The following is a 16,898-nucleotide window of genomic DNA, read 5'->3' as shown; positions in this document are numbered from 1 at the left end:
ATTTTGTACTGTCTAGTTTTTTCAATGTTATATTTGGTTATGGATTGGATCATGTTCTATTTTAATATTTTATACAGTGTCATACAGATAAAGTAGTCCGCATCATATAAAACTTTTTTTTATTTGCTGCCTTGGCTGAATTTCACTTCGACGATAGTTTCTGCTTTGATTAAAGAAACTTCGGCTGTTACTCTCAGGTTTCTAACTGAGAGTAACAGCCGAAACAGGTAACTATATTATTATGTCATTTTTAACTTATTTTAAAGCAAAAACCAACGCCAAAGTCAATTTTGACCTCAATCATTAAGAGAAAATAAATAAAAATCCTTATGATGCGGACTTTATCTGTGGCACTGTATATTTCATAATAATAATAGCTCCCGTATATAACGTTAAACGCCTTGGGAGTAGCAAGGTACAGCTTGCTATACTAGAGCCGTTCGGTATACAAGTAAGGTAATGTGGCTAGCACTACGCTTCAACCGCCTATTATTACCTCAGGATTGTGAATCCCAAGTACTCATTTAAGGCTGAGTCGACCTAGGTACCCAAACTATTTTTATTTTAAAAATAGTCGGCTGATGAAATGCCGGGTGTGGGAATCGAACCCACACCTTGAGATTGGTAGACGAGAGCCTGTACCTCTACGCCACCGGGCACCACTGTATATTTCATTCTGACACTAAATCATTTTTAGTATTTCAATTTACTTTGACGGTAGAAACAGCTTTAAATAAAATTTACAAATATAAACCAATTCAAATAGTCTTTTTCCCTCAGCACGAAGATTTCAATTTAGCTTCTTTGTTTTGGTTATTTAAACAGATTGACGCTAGAATTTATTACGTGATTATTTTTGATTGCCAAGTTTCGTTGCTTAACAAGCTGCAATGCCAATTTTCGCTGTGTTCTTTTAAAGTTCTAAAAAACTATTCTTTCGTTATTCCATTGCTACTTTCTTAAAACTGATATTTTATAAAGAGTTTATTTCAACAAGACATTCTAGAGATTAATTTAACATTTGATATTTAAAAACATCGTATTACTAGAGTATGCTAATACTTAAAACCAACAAGGAATACAATAAAAGTAATAGAACAAAAAATGATATGTAAATAAATAACTTTTGATTGGCCACAGTAAACAATTTTTGATATATTCTTCAAACAAATGTCAAGACAAATAAAACAACTAATGAATTTTAGCATTGATACATTTGTAATAATTTTGTAAATACTCTGCTGGCAAGCGAAACCTTGGGTCGGCGTTTACAAGTACAGGAGTGAATCGCTATGGCAATCTAGTAAGTCGGAGAGAGCAAAAATACGAAGTATTTGTTACATAACCACTTAATCTGACGCTAGATTCCATGCGCTTGAGAAAATACTTGCCTTCTGTCTTTATTCAGTACATCTTATTTTGCTCAGCGTGTTGACCGTACTCTTCGTACACACGAAAATCGGCACCCAAGACCAGAAAGACCAGAAATGCATGTAATTAATTTTATATACATAAAAATACATTTATTTTCTCCACTACCTCTTTATAAAATTTCCTATACGTTTCCGTAATCATTTTCCTATTAAAATATGTATTAAGTACCCAAATAATATAAATATAATTGAAGGGCTTATTGTAATAACACGATAAGCCACTCAAGCACAGAAATTAGTTTTATTAACTAGTAAATAGTGTTTTTCTTGCTTTTTATCCAACATATTTGTTAGTAAAATACTAGCGAGTTCTCTAAAACGTCTTCCAATTTATATTTTAACAAATTTAATTAATAATTAAGAATTATGGATTTGTGGCATATCATGTTATTACAATAAGCCCTTCAATTATAAATGTACACAAATAATTAAAAAAAAATGTTGTTATATTGTAGATTTGACCACAAAAATGTAATTTATATCATTTCAGATTTACATTTTTACTATTTCAATTCATCCTGGGAAGATAGTGAAATAGTAATTACGTGGAAATGGTATTTTCTCGCGCAATTTCGTTGACTAAAAGATTTTCCATCGAGATATTTCATTATAAAATGCAAAACCGAATCTGGCTTGAATCAGTCCCAATCAATAGGCAAATAATTAGGGTGAGATTTTCTTCTTTCCGTCTGTCTAGTATCAATTTGTGTAAATATTGGGCTGCTGTGCCACTGGATAAAGTAATTGTAAGGGCATATAACTCCTAACACGAAATCGAAGTTTCCATTAAAATGGGATTCTCCCAGAGATGTATCGTGTTATTTCAATTTAAACATATCGTTGGAAAAACTCGGCGCAAGAAAGCTTCGGTAATTCGTGTTTGGTAAACGGTTAGAAATAATTGGAATATTGAATTTCTGTTTTTTTCGTCCAGTTGGGAAAAAACTAAACCAACACAAAAATATGGAGAGCTCGTTAAGTATATGCGATTAATGCCGCAGAGCAAACGACAACTTGATATCGTATTTGATGGCGTTTTGATTTGACTTGGTAAAATCCAAGTAAGCTGGATGCCAGCCTACCTACTTAGATGTTACTAAACCTTCCAACTTGGATAAAACAGTTAATACAATACATAGCATCCAAGATATTTGGTCCAAGTACACTTGGACCGTGTAAAGCCGCCTTAAAACAAGCCACTATCTAACTACAAATAGGTTTATTTTATTTTTAGTTATCCTTCCAATTTCAGTATAGTATTTGTCTGGTAAAATGCCTTATATTAGAACCTACCTCCAGCATTTATGGTACAAAGTAAAAAGACTACGAAATAATCTAGGGAAATAAAAAATAAAACAAAGTAGATTATAAACAAAGTTATAAAAGCACATTTAAATTTGACCACCTTGTTCAATTTTAGATTATTGGGCCACATTTTAGATCAGAATTTTTGTATAACCCTGCGAAAAATTGCGGTTTCAAAATTTTATTTTTAAAAATTCTAATTTAGATTATTTACATTTCAAAAAATGCAAATTTTAGCGATTATGGATTTATTTATACCTTTATATTATTATATATACTTTACAATTATTAAGTATGTTAATATTTTTAACTTTTTTACTCAAGTATTTTATTTTAAGATATTTTTTTATAACAACAAATATCTACATCAATGATTTTGCACATAGAAATAAAAATGAATTAATAATTAAACAATATAAATCGCAATCACAATGCTCTCGTAGATAACAATAAATATGACATTTTTTTCTCAACACCAATTAATTGTTTTCCATGCAATTTAATACCTATAACAAGGCATATTTCACTTATTATTCATATTGGATTAATATGAGTAAATATGACAGGAAGATATATATTTGTGCTCCGATTGCTAATAAGCTAAATCAATTTTGCGTCATCGATTATCTTCAATTAAAATAGTTTAATCAAAGGAATATTATTATTGTCTGTATCAGACATTGATGATTATAGATCTGAGGGAATACAAACAGAGATACCGTGTGGTAAGCAACACTAAGTTCTAACTTGAAGGAATAGCAAACAATAACAATGATTTAATCTAGTTAGGATTGGATTAAACTAATTAGATATGTGCATAAGCCCGATATTTTTATAAGTCTAATTATTAGATAAGTTTGTCATCAGATAACAGGTTAACATGCTGAAATCAGTCTAAGATCAAACGTAAGCTACTATAAACAATTTAATCAGTTATAATTGCTATATTATATATGCACATACTCTGAACCAAAGGAATTTGACATGGTATTTCCTGATTATATCGCAATGTCGCTATCAACTTATGAAGTGTGTACTAATTGTAATTTTAGGACATATTTCGGTAAATGAGTGAAATCTTCTTAAGCACATATAACTTGCTAACAATACAATGTAGACAAACATTATCAGAGAGACTATCTATTTAGAGAAAAAAGTTTGGTAAAACGATTTATGCCTCATACGTCTTTCTGCATAACAATCAATATGTCATGCTTCCATTACTCATTCAAAGAACGTAAACAAACTATCCAAGCTTGTCTTTGGATTCGGAGTTTCTATCGTTATCCGTTTATATGTGACGGATATTTTTTAAAATCTGACTGATCTTTAAAAGTGGATATTGAAATTGCATACAATAAAGATATTGTGGAAAACATTAAAAACTGCGAAAATATTATATTTTTCATAAAATGTTTTTAAAATCTTATTTATATTATGATATATTTCTCCCTCAATTTTAAAATAATAACATTTGGCGAACGTAAAACAGGTTTTGTAAAGAAATGCATCTCATATTTGCTGATATTATGTTAGTTATATGTTTAGTAATAAGTTGAATAGTACGTACGGGATTGTAATATTAAAAGCTCCATGAACTCTTAAATTTAATGCTCATTTTGGTATTTAATATACAGTATGTTCAAATAGCTGCAAAACTTGCAATATTTTTAAATATGACATTTGAAGGTAATAAAATATAATATAAATATAGCAAAATAAAACACTAATTCGCCACAATAACATTTTACTTTTGCACTGGATACGTGTAATTTTTGTATTTCTTCGATTATTTTTTTATTATAATATGTTAACACTGGCGTATGTTAATGTAATATAACCCATTAACAGTGAAGAGTTTGGAGATTTAATGTGTAGTTCTAATGACAGTAGTAACACGTATTTTTCTCTTGTTAACTCTTAGATGTACAGAATTAGTGATAAGGAGTAACCATATATTAAAATCGGCAAAATAAGACACTAATTCACAACAATCCACCAAAACACTTTACTTTTGCACTGGACACGCGTTTCGCTAACCATGTTAGGTTTAATCATCTACTAAACGATAGAATTAGTGTTGTTAATATATTATTATGTTTAATCCCTTAACTAACTTTATATATCAAAAAGTTAACAATAACAAAATCAGTTTCATTAGAACTACACATTAAATCTCCAAACACTTCGGTGTTAATGTGTTATAATCTTTAGTCTAAGGTTATAATACGTCAGTGTGTGTACGTCACATATTATAATAAAAAAAGTAATCGAAGAGAGAAACAAAGATGAGGTATTGACTTAATATTAAAAGTTCACTTCAATTTGGGCTTAAATATTTGCAAATCTAAGTCGAGATTTCGATCTTATATTAATCCCTCTTATATTCAATAACCTTTGAGAAGCCTTAAGCCTTTCGAAGCACTGAATCAATTTAAATAAAACTGTTCTAACACCATTTTTTAACAATAATTACTGAAAAAGTCTAACAAGTTACTCTATTTTTAATTTTGTTTTGCTTGCAGTATTTTAATAACTATAATAATTGTTCTCTAAAAATGAACATATTTCTTGACTATAAATTGTTAAAAAATTATAACAACTCTACAGACTATAAAAAAGAGATTTGCTATTGCAAAATCCGCAGTAACTGTATAATGTATTATTTATATGAAATCTAAATCTATATAGTAATTATAGATATGATAAACAGTATGTTCAATTATAATATACATATTATATATACATTATCAATATCTCGAGACAATATTATATCCCTTTACCTAACAGTAATATTCTAATTGAATAGTTATAGAATTATCACAAGTGTGGGATAAAGAAAAAACTATCTATAATCGAGAGTTTATATTGGGTATTTATTGGAACTGATCTGATTTATTTCAATACAAAATAAGAGATCATTCATAAATTTCTATATCTACTTTAGCACATTTGTTGACTCATCCTATCCGCAATACATGCAAATTCGTATATTTTAGAGAGATTAATTTATCCAATTTGATACCGAAATTCCGACTATTATTTTTCATTAATTAATTATCCAAATAACAATATTATTATTTTAAATACAGATATCAATTATTACAAATGCAACGCCTCATCGATAATCCGTTTCAGTAATAATAGCGTATAATGTTTTATGTTTATTTATTGTTTATGTTTCTAGTATGTAGGTCTACTTTAAAACATGCTATTTTATTATTATTATTAGTTCAATATCAGTGAATTAGCAAATTTTCAAAACTATATAAAAACATTTAATTTAATCAGAGAAATACCTTTATTTTAGTTATGACGATTCAAGGCCATATGACAATTTATTATTTCCTATTTCACATTTTTTTTTAATTGAACCAATTCTATGAGTGGAATAAGTAAATAAAGTTTCCTTTATCATTAAAAACTTGTTAACTCATATCATCCAGAAAAACATTAATATTGAAGATTGTTTTTTAATTACTTCCTAGAATTGTATATCCAGGATGTAAACTAGCAAACTAATAAATTGACTGATTGAGTGAAATTACTGTATCAAATGAGATAAAAAGTTTTGTAAGAATTACTAATGTTCTTAAAAATAAATTAAATATATTATTTTCATCTACCTTTCAAGGAATGTTTTTTTTGTTTTATTTTATACACCCTGTGTATTGTGGTAAAAATCTCAAACCAGAAACCTATAAAATCTACGGGGTTTTTCCTAAGTAGCCTAAAAATTAGTGGGTGCGATTCCTTGTACGTTTTTAAGAATAAAAATGTACATGAACATGGACTTATAAATATCTCTTAAAAAAAATTCTTGCCATAATAGGTCAACATATGAGGATTCACACCCTAATTTTTTTAGACTTAGGAACCACTCCTGAACCCCTATTTGAGATATTCAATTAATTCAAATCAAGAGTAATTTTATGCGTCCGCAGTATTCTCCTGTTGTTAGAAAAGGAGTGCGAGTGAAAGAATAACAGACGCATTTGTTGGCAAACTTTTAACATAACTCTTTAATCCATGGACTTCTTGGAGAAGTTGTTATCAGTAAACTACTTTAGACCTAGATTAAGCTGATATTAGGTTAATGGCACAGACGTGGCCTTAATGTTCATTCAGTTTCACCACTCCGCTGATTATAACCGATAATTAATCATTTTTTTTCGGCCATTTATATTTTGTAGAAAAGTTTAAATGCTGCGTTAGGTTCGACATTCATTGATTGATCGCCATTGTCACTTCCTTTTAATACTCCTCAAATATTTATCTAAAATACAGGGTGGCGCCTCTCATACTGTCAATTATCACTGAAAGAAAATCAGTGACATAGGAAAGTTAAATAAAATATTATTTCTACGCCTGATAATGATGACGTTTCCAAGGGATCATAAATATAATTACACAGGGTGTTTTAAAAACATGTGTCCAATGCTCTGAAAGTGTCGACACACTTACCAGGGACGTGCATATGGAATATCACTGAAATATTTTTTCTAAAAAACCATGTGCGCCACTGACTTTTTGTTAAAAAAAATGTAAAGGCCGTCTGATGTCGATTAAAAGTTAGATCTTGATATTTTGTCGATTTCGATCTTCTTGATGGGATAAACGCGACTTTATTAATCAGAATTAAAAAAATTAAAATTAATAAATTATTTATTTAATCAAATTTATTAAATTTTATTGAAGTTTATAACACTGATGTTCAGTGATACCTATAGCAAATTAAAAAAAAATGGTTTTTAAGATAATTAAAAACGACCTGTTTGTTAAAGTTTTAACATCATGTAACTTTAAAACAATGCATTTCCGCACCTACATATGTTTATAGGAACATTTTTCCATATTTTTTATGAGGAATTGATGAGTACTTATTTAATACTTTGAACAGTTAATAACATTAGAAAATTCTAAAGGTTGCTATTAGACTTGGAATTCGGCAAATTAATAAAATTGCATTCAGCTCATCAAGGAGACCAGAATCGACAAAATACCAAGATACAGCTTTTAATCGGCATTAAACATCTTACACTTTGCAGAAAAAAATTAAGATTTTAACCCCCTGTCCCTAGGAAACAAAACAGCATATATGTTAATATAAAAAATAAATCTTATTTTTACGTGAGGAATCTCCCCAAGAGAGATGGCACATGATTTCTGAAATAATATTAATATATGTAGAATATTAATATAACAAAAAAATTTAAATGAAATTCTAAAAGAAATTTTCATAATTAAAAAAAAATATATTTTTTGTTTCTTTTTCTTTTGTTTGAAAAATAAAATAAGAATAAAGAGCGACAAGCAAAATCAGGATAAATATTTTTGGCGATTCAAACAGGATCAAACACAAACAAAAGGTCGTTCAAATCGGTATCTAAATCCCGGCTTTTGTTTATTTATATACACTTTTTAAAGATTTGGGCAATTTGTCTTATTCAAACGTATGCTGCACGTTTATCCGACCAGTCACACCAGCGAAAACAAAAAATATAGAATTTTAAAAAGGATTTAAAAGATTAAATTAAGCCCTATAAAAGGTACGACAGGGAATCAAGAAACATTAAATTTTCTAGAAAGCTCAAGAATAATCTACCAATATTTTGCAGTTTGAAAATTAGTTCTATATTCTCATTATCCATTTTATGTTACTTTTCATTGCTTATTTTATTAGTCTAGAAAACAAATTTGTAAAAATAGACACATTATTATTATCATTAGACAAATATTTCTCAAAATATGCCACTATATTCATAACCAGCCAAGCTTTGTAAAAATGACAAACTTCATCCATAGTATTTAAACTATATCGCGAGTTAGCTACCGAGAAAAAGAGACTCTAGATTAACATGCAATTTAATTTAATCTCGTTTGAACAAACCAGGGTATTTATTTTAAATTTTTAATACCTTAACTTAAGTAACGTACATCAAACAGTTGGGGAACTACAATCGTATAAACCCAATCTCTGTTTATTTAGTTAAAAGTTTTAACTAAATCTGATGCCCCAGTTACATACATATGTAAAGAATTCAGCCAGTCCGAATAGTGTTAGATTTTGGCCATATGTGGAATGTTACAGGCACATTCAAAACGTAATTTAACCATTATAAAATATTTTAAATATCTTTAAATATTTAACTTGGTAGAGAAATGTATTAAGAAAATGCGCATATATTTGATACCAGAAAGTATATATATAAGGTAATTAAAAATTTAGTTATTCGAAAATTGATTTTTTAAACACATATATCCTATTGATGTAATAGGAATAGTGTACCAATCTTTTTAAAGGGTGACACTACATATCAATATAAAAGTAAAAGTTTCTATGACCCGCTTACCTGAAGTTTTGAGGAAAACAGTATGCAATGTTCAATATATTTTTACTACCCTTTCATGAGCTATAACTTCACCAGGAATCATTTTAGAGCATATGTTAATAAGAACTTTTTCTTTTGTTTTTTTCTGTAGTAAAACCCACTGAAGTTTAGGACAGTATTTCTACACACTGTACATATTTTTATTTTGTAATAATTTATGGATCATATACAGATTGTGTCTCTCTCTCTCTCTCTCTCTATTGTTTCCAATAATTGAAAATGAATTCTACTAACAGAAATCCTAACAAATCAAAGTCGTTTGGAAACAAATGTATGAAAATAAAGAACCATAATAACTACTATCAACGTCGTATATCTGCAGCTCTGCATGTGACAAAGTTAAATCGCCCAAATTGTGAACCTGTTTTCTTTGCACACTGTCAACGGCAGATTATTATACACTCTCATCAAAACTATACACTGTAAACATATGTATAAATAAATACTCTCAATCGTGGTTATTATTACATACCACCTATGTATAAAATAGAAGTAACTGAAAAAATAAAATACAAATATAATTGAGAAATCGCTATTGTAATTTAACATTTTCATGTATTAAACTAACTGGCTAACAATGAATTAATGCACAGTAACAATATTTAAAAAACTTCTGTATGTGACAACTTTATAATTTGTTTACTCAGTGAAAAGTTTCTTGCAGCATAATTTACTATGATCCAATATTTTTTTATCAGATATGTTAATTCTTTGACCACACAATGTGTCGGGAAGGAAAATATGCAAATATCAATCCATGCCTCCTTTGCTTTACATTTTTTTCATTCCAAACAAAAAAGCTAATTATATTCAGTATTTCATTACAATGATGCTATAATGGATGCTTTTGTTCGCTTTATTTTAATATGGAACCACTAAAACTCTCAAAAAATTTATAATAATACATGTAAATATTATAATTATAAATATGGTTATCAATTATTGAAATAGTCAAGATATTTTGGTGTATTCTTTAAAAATGTGCAATTAATAAAAATAAAAGAAAGATACTTTATAACATGCATATTTTTGAATGACTTACCATGATAATGACGCCGTATGTTGATTAAATCACTCAAAATTGTCTTTGTTGGACTCTTAATTCTTGGTTGCAATGAAAATTGGACCTATAGAACAAAATAAAGAAACATTAGAATACATTCTACTTAATTCTCAATTTTTTGAAGTATCCTATACATCAAATAAGTATGGCGTATTGTATAATGAGTGTATTCTACGTATTTATTATATTGTTAGAAAATAACAGTAGTTTCATCAAAATAGTAATCAGTTGGTTTTCAAAATTTCAGTATTTGTGGGAAAATTTATGTAGATTTAGAAGATAACAGTTGGGGGTTGGAACCTTTGATGTTACACAGCAAAATAAACACTAAATAACCACAAAAACTCTAACTGACCACAATACACCATAACACTTTTACTTTTAAACTGGACGCGCGTTTCGCTAACCATGTTAGCATCATCAGCAGATGAGTCTTAATCACCTGCTAGATGAGTCTTAATCATCTGCTGATGATGCTAACATGGTTAGCGAAACGCGCGTCCAGTGTAAAAGTAAGTGTTTTGGTGTATTGTGGTGATTTAATGTTTTATTTTACTAGATTTAGAATCTATAATGGTTTGGAGGTTTGTGTTTAGGTTTTTTAAGAAACTTGATTTTTAGAACGATTTTTCATAGTAGCTAAAATATTGCCTGCAGGTGATTCAGAACTCGTAACGCCAAAATGGCCTACATTTTCGTGATCCACACTTTCTAATTAGTAAAAAACAAGAGTTTCATCAAAATCTACAAATTTTATGAGTATGTAGTAATGTGTGGAAAAAATTGACCAAAATATTTGGCTATTTTTTACATATTTTCAAAGGACTTAGACACATAGTAAACATAGTCATAACATTGTGAAAATTTGAGAATTTATAGCCAATTTTATATAGATTCAGAATATATACGCCTTGCAATGCGTACTTACCTTGGCTTTGTGAGAAAATTAATTTTTTGGGCGCTTGTTTTTCAGCTATTTTTAATGAAGATTAAAACGTCCTCTACGTCCATTACTGTTCTCGCCAAAATTGCCACATTTCAGAGTAATATAATGGTATGGAAAGAAGGTGAAAATATAGTTCTAAAAGGGCATTCAGCGGTAGAGAGTACAAAGAAAAACTTAAATTAAGTCCGATAAATCATTCAAATAAGACTGGACACAGGAATGGCGATTTAATCCAGCATTATTAAGGGCCCAGGCCTAAATTGGATCTGTCCATCTAATTTGGATTTACCGGCCTAAAATCTCCTAGTGGCCGCCTTTGATCTTGTGCGGCAGTATTGAGTTAAGGCGTACACCTTCGACAATAGTCGAGACGTTGTGGTGCACGTGAAATTGCATCAACCGTCACTTAATTGCTTGTTGTTACTGTTGGCGCAAATGCGTATAGTACGAATTAGTTGTTTACCATTGAGTCTAGCACGTTGCATTCGACTACTTAACCGAATTGTCACCGTCTTAATTGCCGTTATTCACCACTTTACTGTTTAACACGGTTCGTTATTCGCTAAATTAAATTCCAACAGAGGAAGAAAATTTACAGTACTAGCCATATCCCTGTACCCAATTTTTTTAGTTTATTCTTACGAAAATTACACTTACTCCAAAAAATTAACGCACTACTTTGAAATTTTAAGAAAACTTGATGTGATTTTAAAACAGACCCGGTATACTTTTTTCCAAAAAGAAACTCCTACCAGCAGTTTATATTGTGAATAGTTTTTGCACAATATGCGCCAATTTTTTGTTAACTTTTTTTAACCAACCAAACCAAACTAAAAATGCATTTGTCAATTTTGTAAAATTTTGCTTTTGCCGCTAATTTCAGAATTTTTTTTTTTTAGTTTTTCGAAATTATTCTTAAGCTTAAAGAAAACATAGCCCAGATTAACTATAATTAACTTTACGTTATGTTTTTTTTTTAATTTCAATAATCAAATGATTTCATAATGTGGTGCGTTAATTTATTGGAGAAGTGTATGTCTCTGAAACTTACTTTTAAACACTGTACTCTACAAACCACAGCAACTGTATTCAGTTAAATTGTGTCCATATTTAGGGTTCCATACCTCAACAGAAACTCTTATAAGATCACTTTGTTGTCCATCCAACCGTCTGCCATCTGTCTCGGGAACGCGTAGAAGTATCGGGTTAAAATTTAAACCATATACTCAGCTCTAGAGCCCCTTGAGTCTGTAAAAAAAATAAAACTCCTAAGTTAACGTAAAAAAGATACGGCCGTTTATGCCGCAAAAAATGTATATTTAGACATTCTCAAGGGAATAAAAATCTATAGGGTATTTTCCATTGACCTAGAACTATGAAATTTAGCAAGTAATACCGTCTTATACTACAAGTATAGGCAAAAATCTGAAAACTATACATTTGTAATTAAATACAGAATCACAACAAAAAAAGATTGAACCAAACATATCAAATGTGTATTAACGAAGAAAAAAAACAGAGTGAAAATGCCTGGCTTGGGATGTTGTAAATACATAACTTTCTTAATTTTTATACGTACAAAGAGGTTGTATTAAATTTTTGCGCTTAAATTAGGTCAATCCACGTCTATATAAGATATTAAAGTGCTAATATCTGATATTTTTACTGTATCTGTATAGAAAATTTTACATACTAATTAAAATTTATTTGAAACCAACTATACATCAAAATAAGAGTAAGAATTTAATTTATGGCATATCCGAATAGTCGTTCCACCATTTTCATTCTTGTTTTAGCGATTCCAATAGAACATCCGCTCTACTGACTTGCTAAGTTTTACAATCTTCCGAGCTTACACTAGATATTTCGTAATGCACATCATCAATCAATAAAGTAGTTAAACCTTAAAAGAAAACTGGTATTTACTGTATACTAACCCATAAAGCAAAGTAATTTATTATGAATAGGTGGATTAGAAAATTAAATCATTTTTCACGGCGTATTTTTAAAGACAAATTACATATTTGCTAGTTCTGATCTATTAAGCATCGAACCATTAAAAATCATATGATAACCCTAACCTATTATTGAATAGATTGACTTCAAATTTTATATCAAGTTTTGTTAAATTTCTAAATTAATAATATATTAGTTAAAAAAATTATCAAATGATTATAAAATGTAAAAACCTTTCGAAACAATATAGAAAAGGATTTTGTTGGTCTAAATTTTAAACCACCAAGGCTAGTAATTTTGATTCAATATTATTACAGTTTTCTTAAATTATAAACAACGAATAACAGCATATTTAAAAACTAAAAAGACATATTACTCAAAGTTTGTTGGAAAGGAATTATTTAATTTATTCAAAAACAATAGTTATTTCTGGACAAATGTCCTCTTATAACTTTAATAGAATTGTTTTTGGTTCTGTTCAATAAACTCAAGTAAATCTATTAATAGTTTTTAAATACACGATTGACGTACGAACTGACGTCAAAAAAAGAAAACACCAATGACCTTTATGTACGAAGGAGTATTTGTTCCTGAACTATATCCATATCAACAAGATCCAATAGATAAATGGAAAACTTTATGTAATATTAATCCATTAGAGTTTGTTTGTGTAAAGGGACGTTTTGTCATAATTTTGCGATAATCCATACAGCACACCAATAGATTTCGCGATACTGTACCAAGCCTTGAGTCATACATCAATCGACTGTTGCACTACGAAACGCAATACGCGTAAGCAAGCATTCAGATAGATGATTTGGTAAAAGTGCCGCTGCCTTATTGATAGACCACTTTCAAATTAGCCCCTATAACGTTTACGTTGACATATATAGAGTAAGACAGATGTAAATTCTTTGAAATACAAAATTACTAAAAGAATATCGAAAAGAAATATTTGATTATCTATTTACATTGCAATAAAATATTCACAAAACGGGTGTATAGCTATTAATTATTTTTAATTAATTCAAATTAAATACCGGCATTACGTAACTATTTAAATTTCCAGTTTGACTAGGGTATATCTCATTAAAAAAACAGAAAAAAATGGCAACTTAAATTACTGAAATATCAGGTAACTACTTGGTTTCAAGGAATCCTCGTTTTAAATGGGCTGATGTTTCATACAGTATAAATATGCAGGCTGCACAGCTTCCCGGGCTATTTTATGCCAGCAATTAAAAGGTGGCATTCCACTTAAGAGTTAAATTTTGTCATGTCGGAAACTCCACAACACTAAAGCATTTCAGGCTTTCGAATAAAAGTAGGATAAATTATTTCTTTTTAAAAGTAATTCGTTTTACAACTTTTTTGTGGTAAGCGTTAAATTATAAAATGTCGCATTTTATTCTTAACCTACATCATCCAGGTGGACAAAAACAATTTGAACAAGAATAATAACTATTTCGTAAAAAATGATTGGATTGAAAGTCTGAAATAGAAAATCCGATTTGAGGCATTTTCAGGGCATTAGGTCACCCTGTATTTGCAAAGAGAATTTTGTAACAAGAATTAGAGGGCGACATAATATTTTAGGAAAGCAGCAAACCCAAACAAACATGGAAATACGGAAAACAAGCCGTGTCTATCTTGACGATAGAAACTTAAGCCCAATTTGCAGTAAAATCTGCAAGCTTCATGCATGAAACCTCCCAGTTTGCGAACTGTTTCTGAAACTACCCAAAACATAATTTCCTCCTAAGCATCATGTCTGGAAATTGTACACAAAGATATTTTTAATCTGAACGTAATTGTTATGGAAAATAATAATCTTATGAAAATAAACCTAGGAAGAAAAAAATGTCTACATACAACTATTCAAGAATATTTTAGTTTTGAGTTTTAAGCAGATAGTCTATCGTAATGTCATTCTAACAGAACATCAGGTTTATAATGATAGAAGTATCTGCTAAAAAGTAAACTATTCTTGAATAGTTGTATTTAGATATTTTAAACGGTTTTTCTTTAAAAATACAATACCCTAAATTAAAACTAATAACAAATTAATGATATCAGTGTCGTGGTAAAATTCGTCCATTGAATAGAACACTTAACTTATGAAGTACTTTCTTACTGCTGTTTTTAATATGGTTATAGGAAGCAAGCGAATATGTTTACGATGCTTCGGCTTGTTAGGCTTTTTTCAAGAATTTCTTAAAACTAACTTTGGGGGTGGATTTAAGGAATTTACAATAGAGGCAATAAAAAATGTGTTTAGAAATCCTTTTTGTTTTAAGAAACTGTTAAAAAAGGCCTAACAGGCCGAAACTAAAACAGCGGAAGGAATTCGGGTAAAAAAGTCGATGTTGTCACGTTTAATTATAGAAAAGCAAAGTTGCTCGATATTACCTATAAATTGAATATATTTTAGTTCATTTCAGCATACATAATTATATATATGCTAATATGTTGACGTAGTTCTTATTGTAATAATGTATATTTATCTAATTAACTGATTTCGTTCATTCTGCCTATTATAAAAGGGAAGTATTTCCTTAAGATAACGTCCGCTTAGGGTAAGCTGGCAACGCTGACAAAATTCATCATGGCATCCCGGATTCATCCAGTCTGATTGGTCGAGATTCTTATGCCCAACTTTATGCCCCTCTCTAGGTATAGTAGAAAGTCACTATTATTGAAAAATCCAGTGGCGGTGTTATTGTATTGTGTTTTATATCTTTAACTTGATTTGTGTTGATTGTAATTAGTACACGCGTTTTAACAAATATTACTATATTTGGCAAATGACTAAACAAAATGTAGGTACATTTAAAGTAAAATAATATTATAAACTTTACTGGAAAATATTATAAAAATTCCTGATATATTTTTATGAAACACCGCACGCTCGTGGATATTTTATGAATGAAATCGGTCATGATTTTAGAAAATTGCGATCCCCTTGCCGTTGCTCCGTTGTTTCAGATCCGTTTGTCAGACTGTAAATGAATCAACTTATACTTCACGCGTTAAGCAACTATAGCCCGTTTCTGTTTGGTTTCTGAATATTCTGTTGATTCCTTTCAGAAGTGAACTGGATCGAGTCCATAAAATTTAAAGCTGTGCGCGACTTTAACACTGCTGAGGCTAAGTGCTGAAGTTTAGAGCTAAAAAATTATTTTTTTGATCAAATGGATGACAATGAAACAATGTCTAAACCATTTGCACCAAGTAAATTAGATTATCAGCCATCTGAAAAGTCTGATTCTATCGATTCTGAAAGTATACTATGATTTATCATTATTTTCACTACTATTACATCAATAAGTTAGACTGTTTTTCTTACAAATACTTAAATATCTATAAGAAGAATCTTATCATTTCATACAGACGTATTCATTTCATATTTCAAGTAAAGTAACACACTAAAAGACAACACATGAAAGATTTTCTTCCCTTTATCCCGCCTATATACCATAATTTTTATAAAAATCGAAGAAAACACTATCAATAGACAATGTGAAGTCAACAAATCCCTTAATGACGAAGAAGAATGTACCGATGAACCAATATAAATCTAAAATTTCAAATATTTTCAGAGATAAAATAGTTCAAGTCCAAAAAAGTATAAACAAACATTCTTAAAAATGACCACAGTCATATTTCGAGTTACTTTAGTTTCAATTATACAATTTAAAATATAATAAAGCATCATTGTGTCAAGTTTTCTTCTCCAGCTTGTTTTATTTTAATTGAGTAGCATTAAGAAACTTTAAAACTCTCATTTTCTCCATAATTATCTT

General features: G+C 29.4%; 1 protein-coding gene and 1 long non-coding RNA gene across 8 annotated transcripts in view; one reads left to right on the top strand and one right to left on the bottom strand.

Annotated features, from left to right (window-relative positions):
• Nucleotides 1–16,898, top strand: part of LOC115882301 (hemicentin-2-like) — a 393,218-nt gene that overhangs the window by 321,323 nt on the left and 54,997 nt on the right. The window lies entirely within an intron of this gene.
• Nucleotides 1–16,898, bottom strand: part of LOC115882308 — a 106,105-nt gene that overhangs the window by 81,737 nt on the left and 7,470 nt on the right. For all 3 annotated transcript variants that reach the window (XR_004050171.1, XR_004050172.1, XR_004050173.1), the window contains exons 2-3: nucleotides 12,191–12,387; nucleotides 10,173–10,257 (exon numbers count right to left, since the gene is read on the bottom strand). This is a non-coding gene — a long non-coding RNA (uncharacterized LOC115882308). The remainder of the gene's footprint in view (nucleotides 1–10,172; nucleotides 10,258–12,190; nucleotides 12,388–16,898) is intronic.

The sequence above is a fragment of the Sitophilus oryzae genome, unplaced genomic scaffold (assembly GCF_002938485.1).
Source record: "Sitophilus oryzae breed Bouriz unplaced genomic scaffold, Soryzae_2.0 scaffold_177_pilon_pilon, whole genome shotgun sequence".
Classification (NCBI taxonomy): domain Eukaryota; kingdom Metazoa; phylum Arthropoda; class Insecta; order Coleoptera; family Curculionidae; genus Sitophilus; species Sitophilus oryzae.
Note: the sequence above shows the minus strand (reverse complement) of the source record. Positions and strands in the feature narration are given on the sequence as shown.